Consider the following 22344-nt stretch of genomic DNA (forward strand, 5'->3'; position numbering starts at 1 on the left):
TCCCGAACTCTGCTGGGACCCGGCCGCTCTTTATTAAGCAGTGGCACAGGCCCAGCTAAAGATCAACACCAAGAGCAGCTCCTGCATCTAGTCCAGCACCCGCTCCTGATGGAAAGACAACTGAGAACTACTGTTCCAAGAGCCTGTCTCCAAAGTGGCCAGACAGGAGAGCGCAGCCAAATCAGATAAACAGACTAAAAGAACTTATGAACACTTTTACAACAGACGTCACTCAGAGAACTGCCTGCTCTAGAACCTGGTGCCCAGAGGCGACATGTAACTGCTGATTGGGGGGACACCATTTAAAGGTTCAGCCACTCTCAGAACAGCTCAAGTCAACCCGCCCCCCCCAGGCTGCCCCCCCTTACCCTCAGCCTCACCTCCCAGAAAGCAGTGGCCCCTCCCTACAGCCCCCAGCTATTGCTTCTGGTTCTCCCTGCTGGGCACAGCTCGCCCGGCCTCCCAGGTCACTGGACTGGTCCAGCTCTGCCAGCTGCCATGCAGCGAGGGGGCATCATGTGACCAAGTGGGGCCGACCCTGAGTTAACAAGAAACCCATGTGTAGGAGTGGGGCAGCCCTTGCCGAAGCCCAAGCCCCTGGAGGCTGGGTGGTTTCCAGTCATGGCTTCCAAGGCCCCCTATCTGGGAGCTCCTGCACATTTACCACCCCTTGCTCCTGGTTAAATCCCCCCCAGGTCCCTGTGCGTGGCCCGAACAAACACCAGTGTAGGAATTTGCCCCCCATGCCTGGCCCCCTTGGCCTCGTTAAAGGGTCGCTGTAGGTCAGCACCAGTTTGAATCAGGCACGCAAAGCGGGAGGACAAAGTACACACATCCCTTCCCTCTTTGAATCTTTCCTCATCGCTCCCTCTCTGCCGCCCCTGTCCTGGTGCTGCTCTGCCCTGAGCGTTTCCCCTTGGCTTGACAGGCGGGTGCTGATGTCAGTGTGCCCAGAGCTGGCTGTGAGATCCCAGGGGCTGTCTCACCCCACCTTACTGCTCTCTCTGGCCAAGAAGTTACCAGGCCAGCCCCTCAGCTGGTGGAAACCTGAATCTCTATTGCCTTCAATGGCGCTATGCCCATGAGACTCTGGCCCCCAGCTGTGCCTGTATGACTGGCGGTGAGTTAGCAATACCCCCTGCAGGGCAGACATCTCTGTCACAGTGAGCGCTCACCCAGCTGGGTGGGCACGACCATCACAGCGTCTCCTCCCCACGTCCTCTCTTGCAGGAGTCCAGCAAACTCCGGGTGCTCTCCATCACCCTCTTTAAACACCTGCTGGAGCTTGTAAGGGGGCCCAGCAGGAGGAAGATGAAGGAGCACGTCCTCCGCAGCCTGGTCCCTCTGCTCCTCCTCCTGCACGATGAGCGTCCCAGTGTGTCCCAGGTGAGGCCAAGAGCTGGAGCCTGCAGCTGAGATCGTTACAGAGTGACCAGGAATTTGTTGGGGGGGCCAACATGAGACACCGCCCTTTAAAAGGTCTGGCCGGCAGAGGGCAGGTGCTCAGTGCTGTGACAATCACGTGCTCAAAAACACTTGAACGTTGAGTCCAGTAGCGCCATGACCATGGCGCCCCACCCAACTGCTGAGTCTTCCCTGCCTCCTCTGAGGCCAACACTCCCCCCTGCAGCCAGGCTGAGAGAATGGGTGGGCGGAGGGGTCAGCTCACCACTCCTACAGCCACTGGCCTCTGCACATTCCCCTGGCTGTGCTGGTGGGAAGAGCACAACCCTGGCCATGGTCCCTACAAGGAGCAGAGCTACCCAGCCTCCGGATGGTGCCCAAGACCCAATGTGCCCTTGGCCAAGCAGCCCGGACAGCTCTTACTAGCCATGACATGCCCAAGCCCCCAATCCGCCCTGCCCCAGGTGCCTGTGCACACGCTCGCTCTCATGGCCCCCATCACTTGGGAGCCAAATGCCCCCAGCAGTAATGAATTCACCGTCCTACCCCCCATGAGGTGGGGAACTAAGGCACAGCGTGAGGCCTAGTGCCTCAAAAGTATTGAATGCCCATGGGCATTAGGCACCTAAATCCCTTTGTAGCCCTGGGCCAAAGCAACTTGCCTGAGTTCCTGCAGGAAGAGCTGGGAATTGAGTCAGGTCTCCAGCCATGGCCTTAGCCACACCTCCGCCCTTCCGCGAGCAGCCGCGGGCCGGGAACCGTTCAGCACACACGGTCTCCAGTAACTATGTTAGTGGCTTCCAGCTGGGCTGTCCCTAGCCATTTGGGTGCCCTATCCAGCCCCCCCGCAGTGGGGCTGTGTGGGGTCCCAGGCCTCCCCCTCCCCCCCACCAGGGTCTGGGAGGCAGGAGCTGTGTGGGGCCACTTTTGGGGGGCCCACAGGCCCAGAGTGGCCTGGGGGATTAGCGGAGAGCTGGGAGTAGCCCGCTCTGCTTCCCTCGCCCCGGCTCCAGCCGTGTGGCTCGAGGGAGGGGGTTTGGGGAAAGGGATCCCTCCCACACACACACTCACTGACAGCAGCGGGAAGCGGAGCAGCCTGGCCCCAGGCCGCCTTACTCTGCCAGTTCCCAGCCGCAGCACTCCGCTTCCCACCGCCGGTGAGTGCGGGGGGCAATCCTTTTGGAGGAGAGCGGGCTGGGACCGGGTTGCTCCACTTCCTGCCACTGCCAGTGAGTGTGGGGTCGCTGGGGAAAGAGGCTTGCGGAGAAGAGGTGGAATGGGGGCGGGCTGGGGACGGAGCAGGGGGGAAGGGGAAGAGGCAGGGCGGAGGGAGTTGTCTGGGCCCCCCCCAAGGATGGTCCTGCCCTTTCTAGTGGGCGCAGCCCGCGGCGGGGCTGGCCGAGATATAGGGCGGGTCACTGGGGCTGGGGCTGCTGCATGTGCAGCATGCAGCCGCCTAGTGACACCATGAAATTTGGGGCAATTTGGTGCCCCAAATTTCATGGTGCCTTATGCAGGCGTGTATGCCGAGGGACGGCCCTGGTTTCCAGCTCCCATAACCGTTGTCGGCTCGCCCCGGCCCCTGTTGTTTTGCAGGTGTGTTGGGACACCCTCAGGAGTGCGGTGAAATTCCTAAGGTGGAGCCAGCTCAGTGCCCATGTCCAGAAAAAGGAGCTTTGGCGAGGCTGTGACTGCCTGGTGAGGGAGCCCTCCATTGCCCGGCTCAGTGCCCACACCGAGCCCCAGCCCCGGGACCACACCTGGCCCTGGCTGTAGTCCCTCTGCGTGATCCCCCCGGCACAGGAAGGAGGGCTGAAAGCAGGACACTCCACAGATCTGGAACCTGGCCTGCAGGATGGAAAGGCCTTTAATAACCTTGTGCTCCCTTGTTCTGGCTCCTAGGTGGCGTGCTACAAGGAGAGGGCAGAAACCTTCCTTTGCCAGGCCATGGCCTTTGTGGAAAACCCGCAGGCTCCCATTAGAGAAGCGGCCATCAGGTTTCTAGGTAACCACAGAACAGAGGGGTCCCTTAAGCAGGGGGCTGGATCCAGTCCCAGGCTCTCCTCAGTCCCTGCCGGCAGCGAGAAGTAACCCCGGGCTCCTGATTGCCGAATGAAGGCTCAGGGGTGTCAGAAACCCGCAGGAGCAAGCTCACCCCAAACTGCCCTGATCGGCTGATGGGCCCCTCGAACCCCACTGCTCCCCATACAGTCCCCAGCCCCCCTCCCCCACCCCGCCATGGGCTCTTGGTAGTGGAACCTCAAGGCGCTATGCTCTCCTTTGGCAGCCAGCCCCACAGCCATCCCTGGGGCCTCGCCCTTCCCCTGGGGACTCAGGAGTGCGTCCTGGACAGCGAGGGGCAGGGGAAAGCCCCACTGCTTGGAGGGTGACAGACGCTTTGACACCCTCGCTGGGGACGCAGGGATGTGACGAGCTGTTTGTGTGTGTAGGGCTCACTGCCCGGCAGCTGGACCAGCAGAGCCAGGAGAAGTTGGAGGCCATCTGCAACGGTGAGCGGTGTCTGCTTTGAGCACTGAGCGCTAGAGGGACGAATGGCCCAGGGCCGCGGGCTGGGTTCAATCTCCGACGCCAGCAATGTGATCTTGGGCAAGAGCCACAAAGGGTTGCAAACTGTAGATCCCCAAACCCCTGATCAGCTTCCCCCTCACCCTGTGTTGTCTGCTGGTTGGCATGTGCCCAGGCACTTACCCTGACCTCAGAGCTGTGGCCTGGCAAATCCCCAAACTGGGCCTGAGCTGGCTGGCCTTTGCAGACGATTGCCCCCCCCCGACCCCACAACACAGCAAAGGTGGCGTCACCTCCAGGTGGGGTGCCTGGTGTCAAGCCACTGCTCCAAAGGAGACTGAGGTGACGTCCGGTCACCTACCTCCCTGCTGCGTGCCCGGACCCCTGGGCCAGCGCAGGGCAGAGCAGCGTCTCCTCCACATTTGTTGGGGAAAAGGGCTGGGGCGGGGGGGTGGGTGACATAGCTCAGGCTCCTCACTCCCAGAGCAGGTTCACAGCTGGGCCCCAACCAGAGCTAGAGAATGGCTGAGCTCCCTCCTCGGCATTTCCTGGAGGGCAGCAGGGCACCGGAAGTTAGGCGTAGCCTAACAATGCCCAAGCCCCCTTTGTGAATCTCCCCCTCTCTGCGCTTGAGTGCCCATCTGTGCACTGGGGGGAAGGGGGAGCATAAATACAGACAGGGATGAGACCATCAGATCCTGCAGGGACGGGGCAGTCCTAGAAATAGTGAGTGGATGGGGTTCATTGTGACTTCTTGCCTGTGTCTGGGGGCTCCCCCAGCTGTGGGAGGGCAGTGGGGATGTTTAGTGAGGGTTGGTGGTTGTTCCTGCTAGTCCCCTGCCTCCCGCCTCCCAGCCTGCTGCCTTCTTGTCACGGGCTGAGAGGTACAGTGCTGGCTTGGTCTGCCAGGGCTTTCCAGAGCACCATGGCTCTGACCTCCATTTCCTTCCTTTCAATCTTAGTCCTCAAAGGCTTGCAGCAGGACAGCAAGTCCTCTGTCAGGTGCCTGGCTTTGCAGACCACGCTGATCCTCAAGGCCTGCGAGAAACACCGTCCAGTCTGCGCCAGCCTACAGACACTCTTGCACAGGATGAGACTGTTGCATACAAGGGAGAACCCAGTCATTGAAGCTGCCCAGCTGCACGAGTAAAAGCCAGCCTCCCTACTCTGGGGGTTTGGTGCACCACAGCCCGCCTGGAGCAGGGTGGAACACATCATGCCGCACCATGGCTTTCTCCCCATTGGCCGCCTGCCCTGCCCAGCCACGTGAGTAGTTAACCACTCAATAGCTTTTATCACCATGTACTTTTTGACAGGTTTCCATGCCCCATGTAGAGTTTACGTCCCGCCCTCCGTCCCCGTTTCCGGTCGTGTACATTTTTGGCACCATCGGCCCTTTTGAACATTTCTTTTGTATTATTTTTCTGTGTTTGGCCGGGGGAAGGTTGCATGCTTGTGCTACAGTCAGGCAGGCAGAGCAACAGAAGGTCCATTTGCCTGGCCCTTGATCAGGGCGGGGCAGCAACCAAGTAGGCTGCCACTCCTGACGGTGGGGTGGCGGGGATAGGGGAACCCAGGTCCTCCCGCTCCACTGCGTCCCCGCCCAGGGCCCTAACAGCGTGCTGTGTTTTGACATATTTCGAGAAAAAGTATGAACGAGTAGAAAGAGAGGCTGTAGGGGGTTCGCGGCTCCCTCCCCATCCGTCTGGGCGGGAGACCACGCCCCTCGCTACGATACTTCCGGGGTACCTTGGTTCAGGGGAAATAGCTCAGTGTTCATGGTTCTGGCCTGCAGTCAGGCCGACCAACGGTCAAGAGTCTGTTTGCCCGGGGCCCTCATTCAGGACAGGGCTGCTGTCGAGTAGGGGCTCTGGCCTACAGTCAGGCAGGCAGAGCAGCAGAAGGTCCATTTGCCTGGCCCTTGATCAGGGCGGGGCAGCAATCAAGTAGGGGGGCTCTGGCCTACAGTCCGGCAGAGCCGTCGCAGTTTGCGGGAGGTTAGCTCTCTGGTGGGAGAGTCAGCACAACCTCTCGCGTCCTGGTTCAGGCAGGTGCCAGACCAATCAGGCATCCTGACAACCAAGTGGGGAGGCTGCTACTCCTGACGGTGGGGTGGCGGTGGTCGGGGAACCCAGGCCCTCTCGCTGTACTGCGTCCCATCCCAGGGCCCTAACAGCCGTGGAGCAGTCCGTTACTGCGTCAGTGGGGAAAATCCGACAGCAACACACTGGCCGGCTTGTAGTCAATAACACAGCTGAACCCAATTCGGCTGCCCTGGGCTCCTTGCTACACGCCCATGCCGTGTGTACATGGGTTCAGGGGTGGCAGGTTTGTAGAAATTTTGGTGCTGCCCAGAACCCGCCCCTACTTTGCCCCCCACCTGCCCAAGGCTCCGGGAGGGAGTTTGGGTGAGGAAGGACGTCTGGGGTGCAGGCCCTAGGCTTAGGCAGAGTGTTGGGGTGCAGGCTGCAGGCTCTGGGAGGGAGTTTGGGAATGGGAGAGGGTGCAGAGGGAGGGGGTGCAGGGCTGAGGGGTTTGGGAGGGGCTCAGGGCAAGAGTCGGGGTATAGGGGGTGAGGGTTCTGTTTTGGGCTGGGAGGTTTTGGGGGTTAGAGAGGCTCAGGGCTAGGGCAGAGGGTTGGGGAATGTAGGGAGATGAGGGCTCTGTCTAGGGCTGGAGATGAGGGGTTTGTGGTGTTGGAAGGGGCTCAGGGCTGGGGCAGAGGGTTGGGGTGTGGGGAGATGAGGGCTCTGTCTAGAGCTGGAGATGAGGGGTTTGTGGTGTTGGAGGGGGCTCAGGGCTTGCGCAGAGGGTTGGGGTATGGGGGGATGAGGGCTCTGGCTAGGACTGGGGATAAGGTGTTTGGGGTGTTGGAGGGGCTCAGGGCGAGGGTTGAGGGTGAGGTGGAGAGGTGAAAGCTCTGGCTGGGGGTGTGGGCTCTGGGGTGAGGCAGGGCTGGGGATGAGTTTGGGGTGCAGGAAGGCTGCTCCGGGATAGGGGCCAGAGAGGAGGACTCCCCCTCATCCCTTTCCCTGCCGGCAACAGCGAGCTCTGGGGGAGGACAGTGAGTGGCAGCCCCACCAGCTTCTCAGTGTCCCTGGCATCTGGCAGCCCCTCTGGGTCTCTGTCAGGATAGCGCTCTCGGTTAGGTCTGTGCTTCCACAGCGGGAAAGAGAGGTGATGCTCATCTGGCAGCTCTCTCCCATCTGAGCCGGAGGCCCGGCCTTTTATAGTGCCGCTTCCTGCCCCGCCCCTCTGCTGCCATGGGTGTCCTGGTTCTGCCCACCAGGGGGTGCTCCTAGCTCCCTCCCAGGCTGCCAGGGCAGGAGGCCACGCCCCCTCATGACAGAGGCCTTAAAGGAGTTTTAAAGGAAAGGAGTTTTAAAAAAAGAAAGATTGCTTAGCCTTAGAAGAAAAAAGAAAAGAAAGGTTATTTTAAATAGAAGGAAGAGGGGAAACTATAGAAAGCAACAAGAGAGAGGAGTGTGTTTTATAGATTAGTAAGAACATGGTAAAAGGTTATTGTTGTTGGGACTAAAAAATAATAAGAGTAAAAAAAATTGAAATCAATTTTAAAAAGCAAAGGCTCATTAAAGAAAAGAGGAAACTCTAAAGGAAGGTTGAGAAGGTCGGGTGAAAGAAATCACACGGCCGAAAAATGAGCTAGAGATCCTGTGTCAGTGACACAGGGCTGTGTAAAGTACAGAAAACAGAAAGAGAGAGAAAGATCCTTTTCTGTTACTAAGCAGAACACAGAGCTGTGCAAAAGAGAGAAAGATCCTTTTTTTGGTTAGTGAGAGAAGGAGAGTATAGAAAACAGGAAGAGATCCTTTTTGGTTAGTGAGACAAGGAAAGTATAAAGAAAAGGAGTCCTTGCGGCTCCTTAGAGACTAACAAATTTATCTGAGCATAAGCTTTCATGAGCATCCAATGAAGTGAGCTGTAGCCCACGAGAGCTTATGCTCAAATAAATGTGTTGGTCTCTAAGGTGCCACAAGTCCTCCTTTTCCTTTTGCGAATACAGACTAACACTGCTGCTACTCTGAAACCTGTCATTATGCAAGGAAAGTACAGCAACCTGCAGGGGGGGCGGAGGGGGAGGGGAAAGAGAACTTACCCTTCATAGAATCATAGAATATCAGGGTTGGAAGGGACCTCAGGAGGTCATCTAGTCCAACCCCCTGCTCAAAGCAGGACCGATCCCCAATTAAATCATCCCAGCCAGGGCTTTGTCAAGCCTGACCTTAAAAACTTCTAAGGAAGGAGATTCCACCACCTCCCTAGGTAACACATTCCAGTGTTTCACCACCCTCCTAGTGAAAAAGTTTGACCTAATATCCAACCTAAATCTCCCTCACTGCAACTTGAGACCATTACTTCTTGTTCTGTCATCTGCTACCACTGAGAACAGTCTAGAGCCATCCTCTTTGGAACCCCCTTTCAGGTAGTTGAAAGCAGCTATTAAATCCCCCCTCATTCTTCTCTTCCGTAGACTAAACATCCCCACTTCCCTCAGCCTCTCCTCAAAAGTCATGTGTTCCAGTCCCCTAATCATTTTTGTCGCCCTCCGCTGGACTCTTTCCAGTGTTTCCACATCCTTCTTGTAGTGTGGGGCCCAAAACTGGACACAGTACTCCAGATGAGGCCTCACCAGTGTCGAATAGAGGGGAACGATCACGTCCCTCGATCTGCTGGCAATGCCCCTACTTATACATCCCAAAATGCCATTGGCCTTCTTGGCAACAAGGGCACACTGTTGACTCATATCCAGCTTCTCGTCCACTGTAACCCCTAGGTCCTTTTCTGCAGAACTGCTGCCGAGCCATTCGGTCCCTAATCTGTAGCGGTGCATTGGATTCTTCCATCCTAAGTGCAGGACTCTGCACTTGTCCTTGCTGAACCTCATCAGATTTCTTTTGGCCCAATCCTCCAATTTGTCTAAGTCCCTCTGTATCCTATCCCTACCCTCCAGCGTATCTACCTCTCCTCCCAGTTTAGTGTTGTCACGGAGTCCCTGGGCGATGCTCTGGAACTGCTCCCCATGAAGCCAGTCAGGACTCTGGGGCAGTCGCCTTTCTGTGAGCAGCCTGTCTTCAGGACACACAGCTCACACAGCTTCCACCTTCCTGGGTCTGACCTCGGAGCATTCAGCATCCTCTGCCCCTCCGTGCGCTTCCCCCAGCGAGTCCGCTCAGGCGGGGCTCCTGGGGAAGCCAGAGGGTCCAGCACCCCAACTTCGCATTCAGATGTGACTCTCAGCCAGCCAGTAAAACAGAAGGTTTATTAGACGACAGGAACATGGTCTAAAACAGAGCTTGCAGGTGCAGAGAACGGGACCCCTCAGCTGGGTCCATTTTGGGGGCAGTGAGCCAGACAACCACATCTGCACTTCACTCCATGTCCCAGCCAGCCCCAAACTGAAACTCCCTCCAGCCCCTCCTCCTCTGGGCTTTATTCCTTTCCTGGGCCAGGTGGTCACCAGATTCCTTTGTTCTCCAACCCTTTAGCTTTCACCTTGCAGGGGGGGGAAGGGCCCAGGCCATCAGTTGCCAGGAAACAGGGTGTTGGCCATTCTCTGTGTCCAGACCCCTGCACACACCTGCCCTCTAGGGCTTTGCAATGATCATACACCCTTACCCCACCCCCTAGATACTTAAGAACTGCATAGGGGAAACTGAGGCACCCCCACAATATTCGGAGGAAACATTAAGAACAGGCCCACTTCGTCACATCTCTCCCCCCTTCGAGATCGAACTCAGTGGGGTCACTTTACCCGGTGACCTGGGGAAGTTCGAAGCCACCAATGTTCCCATGGATGCCCCAGCATCTCTCCCATTCCTTGGTAGGAGTTACACCAGGCCCTTCCAGTTTCACGCCCTCCCTTAGGTCGGGGGTGGTCGATAGCACTAGCAGGCTGCATGTGGGAAGGTTTCTGCAGCCCATGCCCTTTGGCCACCCCAAAACCCCAGGGGGTCAAACTGGGATTGGGTTTTCTCCCAGAGCTCCAGTCTGGAGGGCTGCAATTCGGGCTCTCTTGGTTAAGGGCCCCCATCTTGACCTGGGCCACATACTGTTCACTTACAGAACTAGCATGGAGACATCCCTTTCTCCACAACCTTGTCTCCCCAACAAGCTGGCCAAACACAGCCACTTGGTTATAGGACGGTATACCTTTCTTAACAGCTTTCACTCCATCTGAGACCTTCTCAAAGCTATCCACACTGGATCTTTCAACAGGAAAGTCAGTGGATCCATTCACAACAGAAAATTTCTGGCTGTTAGGAACTGAAACTTTCTTGATTAAATCATTTTCACACCCTTCAGTTGCAGTAAACTGCTTGCAAAGACTCCATGAGGATTCCTTTCCCTAGGGCATTTCTATGCAACAATTCACCCCTCACAGAAATTCTGCTCTTACCCTCTTTACCTAGGGCTTGCTCTAGGGGAACACTTTCCTGAGCAACAACAGACTCTTTCTGGGTCTCCCTTACATCCAGAATCACCTCTGGCCCATCAGGCGGATTCCTACACAATCCCCTTTCAGGCAAACTTACAGACTTCCTAGATAAAAGGTTAGAAGCATTCTCCTTCCCTTTGCCACACACAAGTTCAGGAATCTTTTCCTCCTTGCTACAGGTTTCCACACCCTCAGTAGGTAACACAATCACACACCTTCATGCTCTCCTTGTGCCCTGGCTAGGATCTCACCCTGATTAGACAGAGTTGCTCCACCCTTTCCAACAACACACTAGCAACAGGCAAAATACAAGCACCAGAATTGTCTGGTCTCGGGGATTTTATATAGACCCTAACTGGATGCGACCTAGTTACAGGGCCATTCTCCCGAGCAGACCCAAACTTAGGACCCTTCCCTTCCTGGGCTTTAGCTGAATCCAGAACCAGCTCTGAGACAACTGCACGACCCTCAACCATCACAGGCTGAAAGGCCCCTTCTGTCTGCTCCCCAGACCAAGAAGAGCCGGACACACTTTCTCCTTTACCAGACACACAGGTTGGGATCTCATTCCCTTTGTCCCAGCACACAAGGCTGGTCACAGACAACTGCTTGGAGATCAGGGTAGCTCCCTCCATAGGCAATTCAATACCCCTGACAGACAGAGACCCATTTCCTTCACTGTCCCAATTCTCCACCCAGCTAACAGGTAAGGTCCAGGGACTCTCATCTTCCACTCTCCTCGCCTTCCCACCCTGCTGATTGGACACAGCCATCAGATCACAAGGCTGCCTAGGCTCATCCAAACTTTCCTTACCAAGCACCTTGCCACTCCCCACAGATCCCGTGCCCTGCCTGTGTCTCCCCCACTCAGCTGGGGTCTCAGCTCCCACTGTGCTCAGCACTGCCCTTGCTGTCCCAGTGGGAGCAGGCCACTGCTTTCCTCAATGCATCAGAGCCAGCGAGAGTCCCCACTCTGGTGTGCAAGGGGGCAGGGAGCATCTCTCTGTCCCACCCAGCCCCAGGGGTCTGGTTACAGGCAGGCAGGTAGCCTGAGCCTAGCGGCTCCTCCCTGCTGCCAGCCAGGTCATCTGCATTTTCACTGACCATTCCCTCTCCGCCGATTGGTTCCCTGGATTCAAATTCAAACCCTTGGCAGTTACAGGAACAGGGCCTGGATCCTGTCCCAAAGAGACACAGTCACCCCACAACAGGGTCTCGCAGCTGGTGTCCTGGGGCACCCCAACGACCAGCCAGCCCCACTCCTCCTGGGTCTGCACAGGGATCTGGGCCATAGGCAGGGCGAGGGGCTTCGTCCCTGGGACCCTCACCCAGCTCACACAGCCCCTCAGCATCTGAGGCTGCACCACCCAGGGCCTGACACCAGTTCTCTCTGTCCCAGGATCTCGCCACCCCAGGAATGTCTCCCCATTGACCATCACCTTCCGCTCCCACTGGGGGTCCGAGGGGCCTGGCCCCAGGAAACTCCACACAGACATATAGGTTGGGGTCAGGAGTGGGAGCGTGTCCACCTCCCCACCCATCTGGCTGATGGAGTCTGTGGCCTTGGGACCCAGCAAGGGAGCTAGACACCGGGGCTTTTCCGCAGGGTCCCCTTGGTTCAAATCGCCAGCCTGCTCAAAGGCAGTGAGGTGGGCATCCACCCCCCCGCTCCTTAACTAGGGGCAGCAATTTAGTCTCGAGGTTCCCTGCGGAACTGGCCCCCCGGGATCTATCCCCACTCACCCCGGGGAGGTCCCCTAGGCCTCTCCACTCCCCCACCGCCAGTTCATGCTGCTGCCGCTTCTGCAGCTCTTTCTTGGGCTCTCGCTGTCTCCCACGGTCCTCTTGCTCTCTCGGACTCAGCTCCAATCCCGTCCGTCTCGATCCCCCGATGTGGAACCCGATCGTGAAGACCCCCGTCTGGTCGGGGACAGGAGTCTTGGCGATGCCTGGCTCCCACTCCAGCTGCTCCCAGATCCTGCGATAGCCCCATTTTGGGTCAGGAATCTGTTCCTTAGAGCGGTCATCCTCCTCCAGCTGCACAATTAACTCTGCTTTGGTGAACTTTCCAACGCTCAACCCTCTCTTTTTGCACAGGGTTACAATGTCCTTCTTAAGGAGACGGGGACAGGCCATCACTCCGCTCCTCCCAAGTTGTTGTGGACTCATAGGCCCGTGTGTTCTCAGCTCCCCACGGTTTCCAGGGAGAACCCCTAGTGTGCCAGCCCTTCTCGAGGTCACCACCTCTTTGCCAGGGTCGAGCTGCAGACTCCTCCGCCCCTTGGACTGGTCGCTGCAATCCCCAGGGGAACCCTGTTACTGCAAAAGTCCTTCTCTCTCCCTGCGCCAAGCTGCAGGCTCCTCCGCCCCTGAGACTGCTCACTGCAGTCCCCAGGGGGACCCCATTACTGCACAGTCCTTCTCGCTGGTCACACACTCCCAGGGGTTAACCGCCCCCCGAAACCGCTCCTCTCTAAGCCTTCAGCAGGCCTGGTCCTCGGCGATCCCCCTTTGTGTTACTGCTCCCCAGTCACTTACTGCAGGAAGCGCCATCCACGGGGTGCAGTACATCCCACCGCTGCCACCAGTTGTCACGGAGTCCCTGGGCGATGCTCTGGAACTGCTCCCCATGAAGCCAGTCAGGACTCTGGGGCAGTCGCCTTTCTGTGAGCAGCCTGTCTTCAGGACACACAGCTCACACAGCTTCCACCTTCCTGGGTCTGACCTCGGAGCATTCAGCATCCTCTGCCCCTCCGTGCGCTTCCCCCAGCGAGTCTGCTCAGGCGGGGCTCCTGGGGAAGCCAGAGGGTCCGGCACCCCAACTTCGCATTCAGACGTGACTCTCAGCCAGCCAGTAAAACAGAAGGTTTATTAGACGACAGGAACATGGTCTAAAACAGAGCTTGCAGGTGCAGAGAACGGGACCCCTCAGCTGGGTCCATTTTGGGGGTAGTGAGCCAGACAACCACATCTGCACTTCACTCCATGTCCCAGCCAGCCCCAAACTGAAACTCCCTCCAGCCCCTCCTCCTCTGGGCTTTGTTCCTTTCCTGGGCCAGGTGGTCACCAGATTCCTTTGTTCTCCAACCCTTTAGCTTTCACCTTGCAGGGGGGGGAAGGGCCCAGGCCATCAGTTGCCAGGAAACAGGGTGTTGGCCATTCTCTGTGTCCAGACCCCTGCACACACCTGCCCTCTAGGGCTTTGCAATGATCATACACCCTTACCCCACCCCCTAGATACTTAAGAACTGCATAGGGGAAACTGAGGCACCCCCACAATATTCGGAGGAAACATTAAGAACAGGCCCACTTCGTCACAAGTGTCATCTGCAAACTTGCTGAGGGTGCAATCCACACCATCCTCCAGATCATTTATGAAGATATTCAACAAAACTGGCCCCAGGACCGACCCTTGGGGCACTCCACTTGATACCAGCTGCCAACTAGACATGGAGCCATTGAGCACTACCCATTGAGCCCGACAATCTAGCCAGCTTTCTATCCACCTTATAGTCCATTCATCCAGCCCATACTTCTTTAACTTGCTGGCAAGAATACTGTGGGAGACAGTGTCAAAAGCTTTGCTAAAGTCAAGGAAGAACACGTCCACCGCTTTCCCCTCATCCACAGAGCCAGTTATCGCGTCATAGAAGGCAATTAGATTAGTTAGGCATGACTTGCCCTTGGTGAATCCATGCTGACTGTTCCTGATCACTTTCCTCTCCTCCAAGTGCTTCAGAATTGATTCCTTGAGGACCTGCTCCACGATGTTTCCAGGGACTGAGGTGAGGCTGACTGGCCTGTAGTTCCCAGGATCCTCCTTCTTCCCTTTTTTATAGATGGGCACTACATTAGCCTTTTTCCAGTCGTCGGGGCCTTCCCCGATCGCCATGAGTTTTCAAATATAATGGCCAATGGCTCTGCAATCACATCCTCCAACTCCTTTTGGACTCTCAGATGCAACGCATCCGGCCCCATGGACTTGTGCTCGTCCAGCTTTGCTAAATAGTCCCGAACCACTTCTTTCTCCACAGAGGACTGGTCACCTCCTCCCCATGCTGTGCTGCCCAGTGCAGTAGTCTAGGAGCTGACCTTGTTCGTGAAGACAGAGGCAAAAAAAGCATTGAGTACATTACCTTTTTCCACATCCTCTCTCACTAGGTTACCTCCCTCATCCAGTAAGGGGCCCACACTTCCCTTGACTTTCTTCTTGTTGCTAACATACCTGAAGAAACCCTTCTTGGTACTCTTAACATCTCTTGCTAGCTGCAACTCCAGATGTGATTTGGCCTTCCTGATTTCACTCCTGCATGCCCGAGCAACATTTTTGTACTTCTTCCTGGTCATTTGTCCAATCTTCCACTTCTTGTAAGCTTCTTTTTTGTATTTAAGATTAGCAAGGATTTCACTGTGAAGCCAAGCTGCTCGCCTGCCATATTTACTATTCTTTCTACACATCGGGACGGTTTGTCCCTGTAGCCTCAATAAGGATTCTTTAAAATACAGCCAGCTCTCCTGGACTCCTTTCCCCCTCATGTTATTCTTCCAGGGGATCTTGCCCATCAGTTCCCCGAGGGAGTCAAAGTCTGCTTTTCTCAAGTCCAGGGTCCGTATTCTGCTGCTTTCCTTTCTTCCTTGTTTCAGGATCCTGAACTCGACCATCTCATGGTCACTGCCTCCCAGGTTCCCATCCACTTTTGCTTCCCCTACTAATTCTTCCCTTGCTGCTGCCCCCGGGGAAAAGAGGGAGCTCCCAAGGCTCACAGCCCCCAGCATGGTTATCTCTGCCTCTCGGGCGGACCAATCAGAAACTGTTCTACAGCTGCATCATAGAATGCATTTTCCTGAACCAATCCTATCAACCCAAGATTTTTAAACAAGAGCCCTCTCCCTCCCCTCCCCGCCCCTCCCCTCACCACCCACCCCCTTTAACTGCCTTATTCTTATCTAAAAAAACAGGCCCCAAGCACCTTTCCCACTAGATAGATAGATAGATAGATAGATAGATAGATAGATAGATAGATAGATAGATAGATAGATAACCCCATTGGCTTCAAGGCCTTTTAAATTTTATGGGACTTTTCCCACTGGGGCTGACAAACAACAGAAATGATTTTCGGGGGTTTTAGAGAGTGTTCCCTGTTTTAAAATGTCACAGTTTAATTAGGGCTTGTCTACACTGCCACTTACAGCGCTGAAACTTGCCCCGCTCAGGGGTGTGAAAAAACACCCTCCTGAGCTGGAGCCGCGAGGACACTGCCACCTTAAAGCGTTGTCGCGGCAGTGATTTCACGTGGGCAGTGTAGACACCATCTTCAGAGTTTAAACCAGTTCGTGTTACAAAGGGGCCTCTTTATTTCACTACAGAACAGGGGAGTTCATTTCAAGGGTTACAAATGTGTTAACTAGATTGTGAATGGTAATATTGCTTTCTCTTTACCATTAACGTTCCTGTAAACAGGTGTTGATCTTACTAGTGTTCCGTAAAACTTGGCAGCCCCTTAGGTTTACATTTAGTTTTAATCCTCTGCCTTTGCTGCAAAAAAAAATTAAAAGCAGAAGGGCCTGCTTCAAATAGGTCAAATTTGGCCTTTGATTTACACTTAAAAAATGACTAGAAAAGAAAAATGTGGGGAGGGGGGCGACAAATACCTTATCTCTGGTTTAAAAAAAAAAGCTAACTGATTCACATAAGCTGCTTTTTCTTGTGTTTTGTAGAAATCCATACTTTCAAAACATGAGGTTTTTAACTGTACCCTGATTTTTAAAGCTTTCTTTACAATTTCAAGTTAACCAAAAAAAACCAACTTTCTCTTTTTGCATTCTTTGATATATTAAGTCCATTTAAACAGTTAAAAAAGAGCTTGTACCTGGGTCTCAGCACACGGACTGCAAACATTTAGAAACAAAGACAGTCTGATCATGCAACAAAAAATCATACTAAAATCCCTAAGTCATTAAAAACTTAATTTAACTTTAACAAATTACTTTTGTAAACTGCCTGTGGTTTTAACCCCGAGATGCTTCTTTATTTTACACTCTTAAGAAGTTCAAAGGGTGTCTTTTGAAAAGCAATCTGCTGTGGGTTCTTGTTTGTTTTAAATTCATATATGTTCTGGCCATCTTTACAGTGAAACAACTTTGGTTACAGGACATGCGAGCTAAACAGGGGAAGGCAGCTATTTTTAAATCCTGCTTCATGCAGATTTTCTATGACAGGCCTAAAGCAAACTTGTTTGTCCTGGTTTACATTTCAAAAAAACATGAGAAAAGAAGAAGAACGTATGTGTGTGTATGTTGGAAACAGAACAAGCCCCTTATCTCTGTCAGAACTTTTTCACATCAGCTGCTTTTTCTTCTTTTTTGTCTAAATCAAAACCTTAAAAACATGAGGGTTTTAACTGTACCCTGATTTTTAAAGCTTTCTTTACAATTTAAAGGTAAAGCTGTTTTGGTTTGGGTCTCTTTTTGTATTCTTTTATATAGTAAGTTTATTTAAACAGTTAAGAAAAAGATTTTGTAAATGGTGATATGGCCATTCCCATTTCTGTAACCAGGAGGCTTTGAAATCTACATGCCTATTTCCTTTAATTAACTTTACGGCCCTGGCTTTTGCTTAATGGTAACTAGACATCTTTGGAAAACAAACTGGCTAATTCAAAAATGCCCCTGTCAAACTTATTACTAAAATGCTTTTTGTCTTCTTAGAAACACAAAGTACAAATGAAAAAGCCTTTTTGCTTTTATAAAGCATTACTTTTAATACAGCCTCTAGACCCAAAACAAACACAGAAGTGTTGCCGGCACCCAGTGCCGAGAGGCTGAACAACAGCTTGAGTTGGTTCGTTACCCGGTGTGCTGCACCCAATAATCACAACGGGGTGGAGAAGCAGAAAAGTTTATTTGAAGCTTCAAAAAGGTACAGGGAGATTTGAATCTCAAATCCTGTACAACAGAGCAGGAAGTTACACAGGCTTTTATACATCCTTTTTCCCAGCATACTTATCCAATAGCAAGCTGCTCCAAGTATCCATATAGCCAGCCAATCCAGTTCCCAGCTAGTTCCCTGATTCTCTGTATCATTTGTTAAACTCTACATAAAGCTGCTTTATTCAGCATTGTTCTTCCATATCTCCCCTGTTTGGCCTTGCTTAGTTTCAGGCAGTCTGACTCTGCAACATACTGTTGCAGATTCTCAGCATAACTGCGGTGTGTGCCTCCAGGCGGGGGGGGCCAAGGACACTTGGGCCTAGCACGCAGAGCTGCTGCGAGTGCCTCCAGGCAGGAGGGGGTGGGCCAAGGACACCGGGGCCTAGTGCGAGGGGGCTTCGACACTCGTGGTCTTCCATCCCCTCGAGTTACCTAGTGGCCATGCCCCAGTGTCCCCAACAGAAGCATGTACTTATGTCTCAGCCCGTGGGTTGCAAACATTTAAGAACAAAAGCAGTCTGATAATGCAACAAAAATATAAAATGTTTAATAAGCTTAATATAACTTTCATCATGTGTTAAAACTGTTACTGCACTTTTAAAAGGTGCATTTTTATTCCACTCCAAAACACAGCCTTGTTTTTTTCCGGTAAACAGGAGGTTTAAAGTCATGGCACTGTTTCCTTAGGTCCTGTCTACGCTGGCAAGTTGCAGCGCGGTAAAGCAGCTTTCTGCGCTGCAACTGGTGAGGTATACGCACGGCCATGCCACTCAGGGCGCGGAAACAGGGCAGTTGCAGCACTTTAAAAAAAGCCCTGCACAGTTTAAAAAACTTTCTGCGCCAGGGCTACAGGCTGCGGTGCCAGTGTAGACACCGAGGTCGATTACGGCGCTGCGATTGGCCTCCGGGAGGTGTCCCACAATGCCTGCTCTCGCCTCTCTGGTCATCGGTTTGAACTCTACTGCCCAGCCCTCAGGTGACCATCCATCATCCCCACTCCATAAATTCCTTTGCCATTTTGAAAGTCCCCTTCCTGTTTGCTCAGTGATGAGTGCAGCGCATCTTTCCAGGTGGCCAGGCCTGCTCCACGCACCAGGCGATCCCCCTGCTTGGAGCTATGCTGAGCTGCTGGACCTCATCAGCATTTGGGGAGAGGAGGCTGTACAGTCCCAGCTGCACTCCGGACGTAGCAATTATGATACCAACTGTGACGTTATTGACTTGAACTGGGACCATATAGATCATTGTTGCAACCAAGGTCCTGTAGTGGCACCAAATCTTGTATAAAGGGGGGTCCAATAAGGTGTCTAAAGCAAGGTTACGGTTTGCTGGTTGTGACTGTGCTATCTATATGCTTGTGTCATTTTTGTATGTTAAGTTATAAGTATTGACTCGATACTGTCTGTGGTTCAAACTTGTACTATGCGTCTGGGTGACACCCCAGACAAGTTCAAAAGGAGGACTTGTGGCCCTTAAAGACTAACAAATTTATTTGAGCATAAGCTTTCGTGAGCTACAGCTCACTTCATCGGATGCAATGCCTAGCCTGCTTGATGGCCGATTAAGGACCATCAGCCACAAGCCTGAACCAAGAACTTGGCCATGACTGTATGTCATTGATTCCATTTCACCAATTCTAGCTCTCATCAATAGCTTTTTCCTTTTATGAACAAAACCTTTAGATTTTAGATTCTAAAGGATTGGCAAGAGCGTGATTTGGGACAAGATCTGATTTGTATATTGACCTGGGTCTGGGGCTTGGTCCTTTGGGATCAAGAGAGCCTTTTTTCTTTTCCTGGGGTATTGGTTTTCATAACCATTTGTCCCCATAACAATTGGTGATACTAGGAAACTGGAGTGTCTCAGGGAATTGCTTGTGTGACTTGTGGTGAGCCAGTGGGGTGAGACCAAAGTCTGCTCTGTTTGGCTGGTTTGGTTTGCCTTGGAGGTGAAAAACCCCCAGCCTTCGGCTGTAACTGCCCTGCTTGAAGCAGTTTGTCCTGAACTGGCACTCTCAGTCGGGTCCCGCCAGTACCAGCATCATTACACCTACGGACAGATTTCACGATGCATGACAGAAAGGGGCGATGACCGGGACACACGGCAGTTTAGGATGAAAGTGAAGGAGCTGCGGAACGCCGAGCACAGGGCACGGGAGGCAAACCGCCACTCCGGTGCTGCGCCTATGAGCTGCCGGTTCTCCAAAGGGGTGGACATGATACTCCGCAGCGACCCCACCTCCATTGCGAACACCACTGTGGATACTTCGGTGGCTCGCATGTCAGTTGAGAGTGGACCGAGCCAGGAGGAGGAAATCTTGGACGAGGATGTGGAGGGGGACCCAGAGGCAGAAGATGACTCGGAGGTCAGAGATGCCTGCGGCCAGGAGCTCTTTTCTACCCCGGATGTTGGCGAAGCACAAAGAGGAGAGGAGGCCCCTGGTAAGTGGATTTGATTTTGGGACTCGCTGAAGTGGGTTGTTGGGGGCAGGAGGGTTGCAGAAAGCAGGCTTGTCTCCCACCACATGCCACCCTGCCAGAAGCAGAGGGGTGGGACAGGAAGCGGAACTATAAAAGGCCGCCCCTCCAGCTGAGTTGGGAGAGAGCTGCTGGAGGAGCAGGACGTCTTTTCCCTGCTCCCCTAATGGAGAGCGCTATCCTGACAGAGAGCCAGAGGGGCTGCCGGCGCTGCCAGATGCCGGGGACTCCAAGGAGCTGGTGGGGCTGCCATTAGCCGTCTACCCCAGCGAAGCGAACAACAACCCTGGGACCCATGTACACACGGAATGGGTGTGTAGGAAGGAGCCCAGGGCAGCCAAATTGGGTTCAGCTGTGTTATTGACTACAAGCCGGCCGGCGTGTTGTGATCGGATTTTCCCCGCTGACCCAGTGGCGGACCACTCCGCTGCTGTTTAGGGCCCTGGGTGGGGACGCAGTGGAGCGGGAAGGCCTGGGTTCCCCTACCACCGCCACGCCACCGTCAGGAGTGGCAGGTTCTCCACCTGGTTGTCAGGAGGCCTCATTGGTCTGGCACCCGCCTGAATCAGGACGCCAGACGGTTGTGCTGACTCTCCCACCAGAGAGCTAACCTCCCCTAGACGGCGACAGCTCTGCCGGACTGTAGGCCAGAGCCCCCCTACTTGATTGCTGCCCCGCCCTGATCAAGGGCCAGGCAAATGGACCTTCTGCTGCTCTGCCTGCCTGATTGTAGGCCAGAGCCCCTACTTGACTGCAGCCCTGCCCTGAATGAGGGCCCCAGGCAAACAGACTCTCTACCATTGTTCAGCCTGACTGCAGGCCTGAACCATGAACACTGGGCTAATTTTCCCCTGAACCAAGGTACCCCGGAAGTATCGTAGCGAGGGGCGTGGTCTCCCACCCTGATGGACAGGGAGGGAGCCGCAAACCCTTTACAGCCTTTCTTTCTACTTGTTCATACTTTTTCTCTAAATATGTCAAAACACAAGAACGCAACCTTCCCCCGGCCAAACACAGAAAACAATACAAAAGAAATGTTCAAAAGGGCCGATGGCACGAAAAACGTACACGACCGGAAACGGGGACGGAGGGCGGGACGTAAACCCTACACAGGGCGCGGAAACCTGTCAGAAAGTACACGGTGATGAAAGCTCTCAAGCAGTTAACTAGTCACGTGCAATCCCCCCTGTACATAGCAATTCCCCCTGTACATGGCAATCCTCTGTTTCTTTTTGATGTATTGTTCTGCTTTTATTTGATATATTAAATAACTGTATTTACAGTGATATATTGAGGTATAAACGATCTACACACCTTGTCCTGTACAGAGCACACAGACGGCTCCCCTGGATCTCACAACCCACACAGGGAGAAAGCTGTCGCAAGCGTCGGCATCTCCAAAATCGTATCAGAGCAAGAAAAGGCACCTGCTATTTCCCACCCTTGTACAGTGTAGACACGGGGTGAGGGCGAGACTCAGTGACCCCGGTTAGTCCTGCTCCATCTCTGCCGTCTGGGTTTCCATCGACAGCTGTTCACACTCGAAACGCAGGGCGGGGTGAGGTTCGCCCATCAGCCAAAGAACCTTAATGTAAAGCAGCGCGCTCCTGCCAGTGCCCGTGGCAGATCCCCCATTCGAAGGGTGTGATCATTTCCACCCTGAGATGGACGAGACCTCGTGTCCTGGTGTTAGGGAGCGCTGTGCTCTGTACCCCACATATCCCCCCTCTCCCTGCCCCCCAGCCTGGTGTTAGGGGATGCTGTGCTCCGGATCCTACATATTCCCCCAGCTTCCAGGCCCCCTGGCTGGCGTTAGGGGGCGCTGTGCTCTGTACCCTACACCCCCCATCTCTCAGCCCCCCTGCCAGGTGTTAGAGGGCGCTGTGCTCTGTATCATATGCATTTCCCAGCCCTCCTGCCCGGCTTTAGGGGGTGCTGTGCTCTGTACCCTACACATCCCCAGCCCCCAGCCTGGCGTTAGGCAGTTTCTAGTGTCTGTGAACTTACTGCATGTACCGGAGTCTATCGGCGCATGCTGGGTGCCACACACCGTGGGTATGGACAGGGCCCGACGCTGGAACCTGACCTGAAGGTGGGATTGGCCACTGTCCTGGTGGTTAGGACACAGGCAGGTAGTAGAGGGGCTCCGTGCGGGGACCCGATTCTGCCTTTCTGTCTGGCCGATCCCTTCTAATGAGCTTGAACCTGCCCATCTCCCCAGACTCAGCATAGCACAGGACTTGGGGGGCACCTGCTGGCACAGTGGCCTCAGTCCCCACCGTACAGGCAGGGGTCATTCAGCTGGTGATAGCCCTTCTCTCAAGCCCCCAAGCACCTGTGTGTCATGGCTGCCTGCAGGAGTTCAGGGCCAACAACTGCCTGGGGGGAGGCCTGGCTAGACAGGGGCTCAAACCGGGGAGTGTCAGTTTGGATCCCCAGCTAGCCGTAGGGGTGCAACACGGCGGGGGGGGCGGGGAAGAGATCAACTCCAGCTGGTTCATCATAAACCATGTCCCTGAGGCCTCTGTAGAAATGGGGATGTTCCCCTGG

Source organism: Lepidochelys kempii, chromosome 23 (assembly GCF_965140285.1).
Source record: "Lepidochelys kempii isolate rLepKem1 chromosome 23, rLepKem1.hap1, whole genome shotgun sequence".
NCBI lineage: Eukaryota > Metazoa > Chordata > Testudines > Cheloniidae > Lepidochelys > Lepidochelys kempii.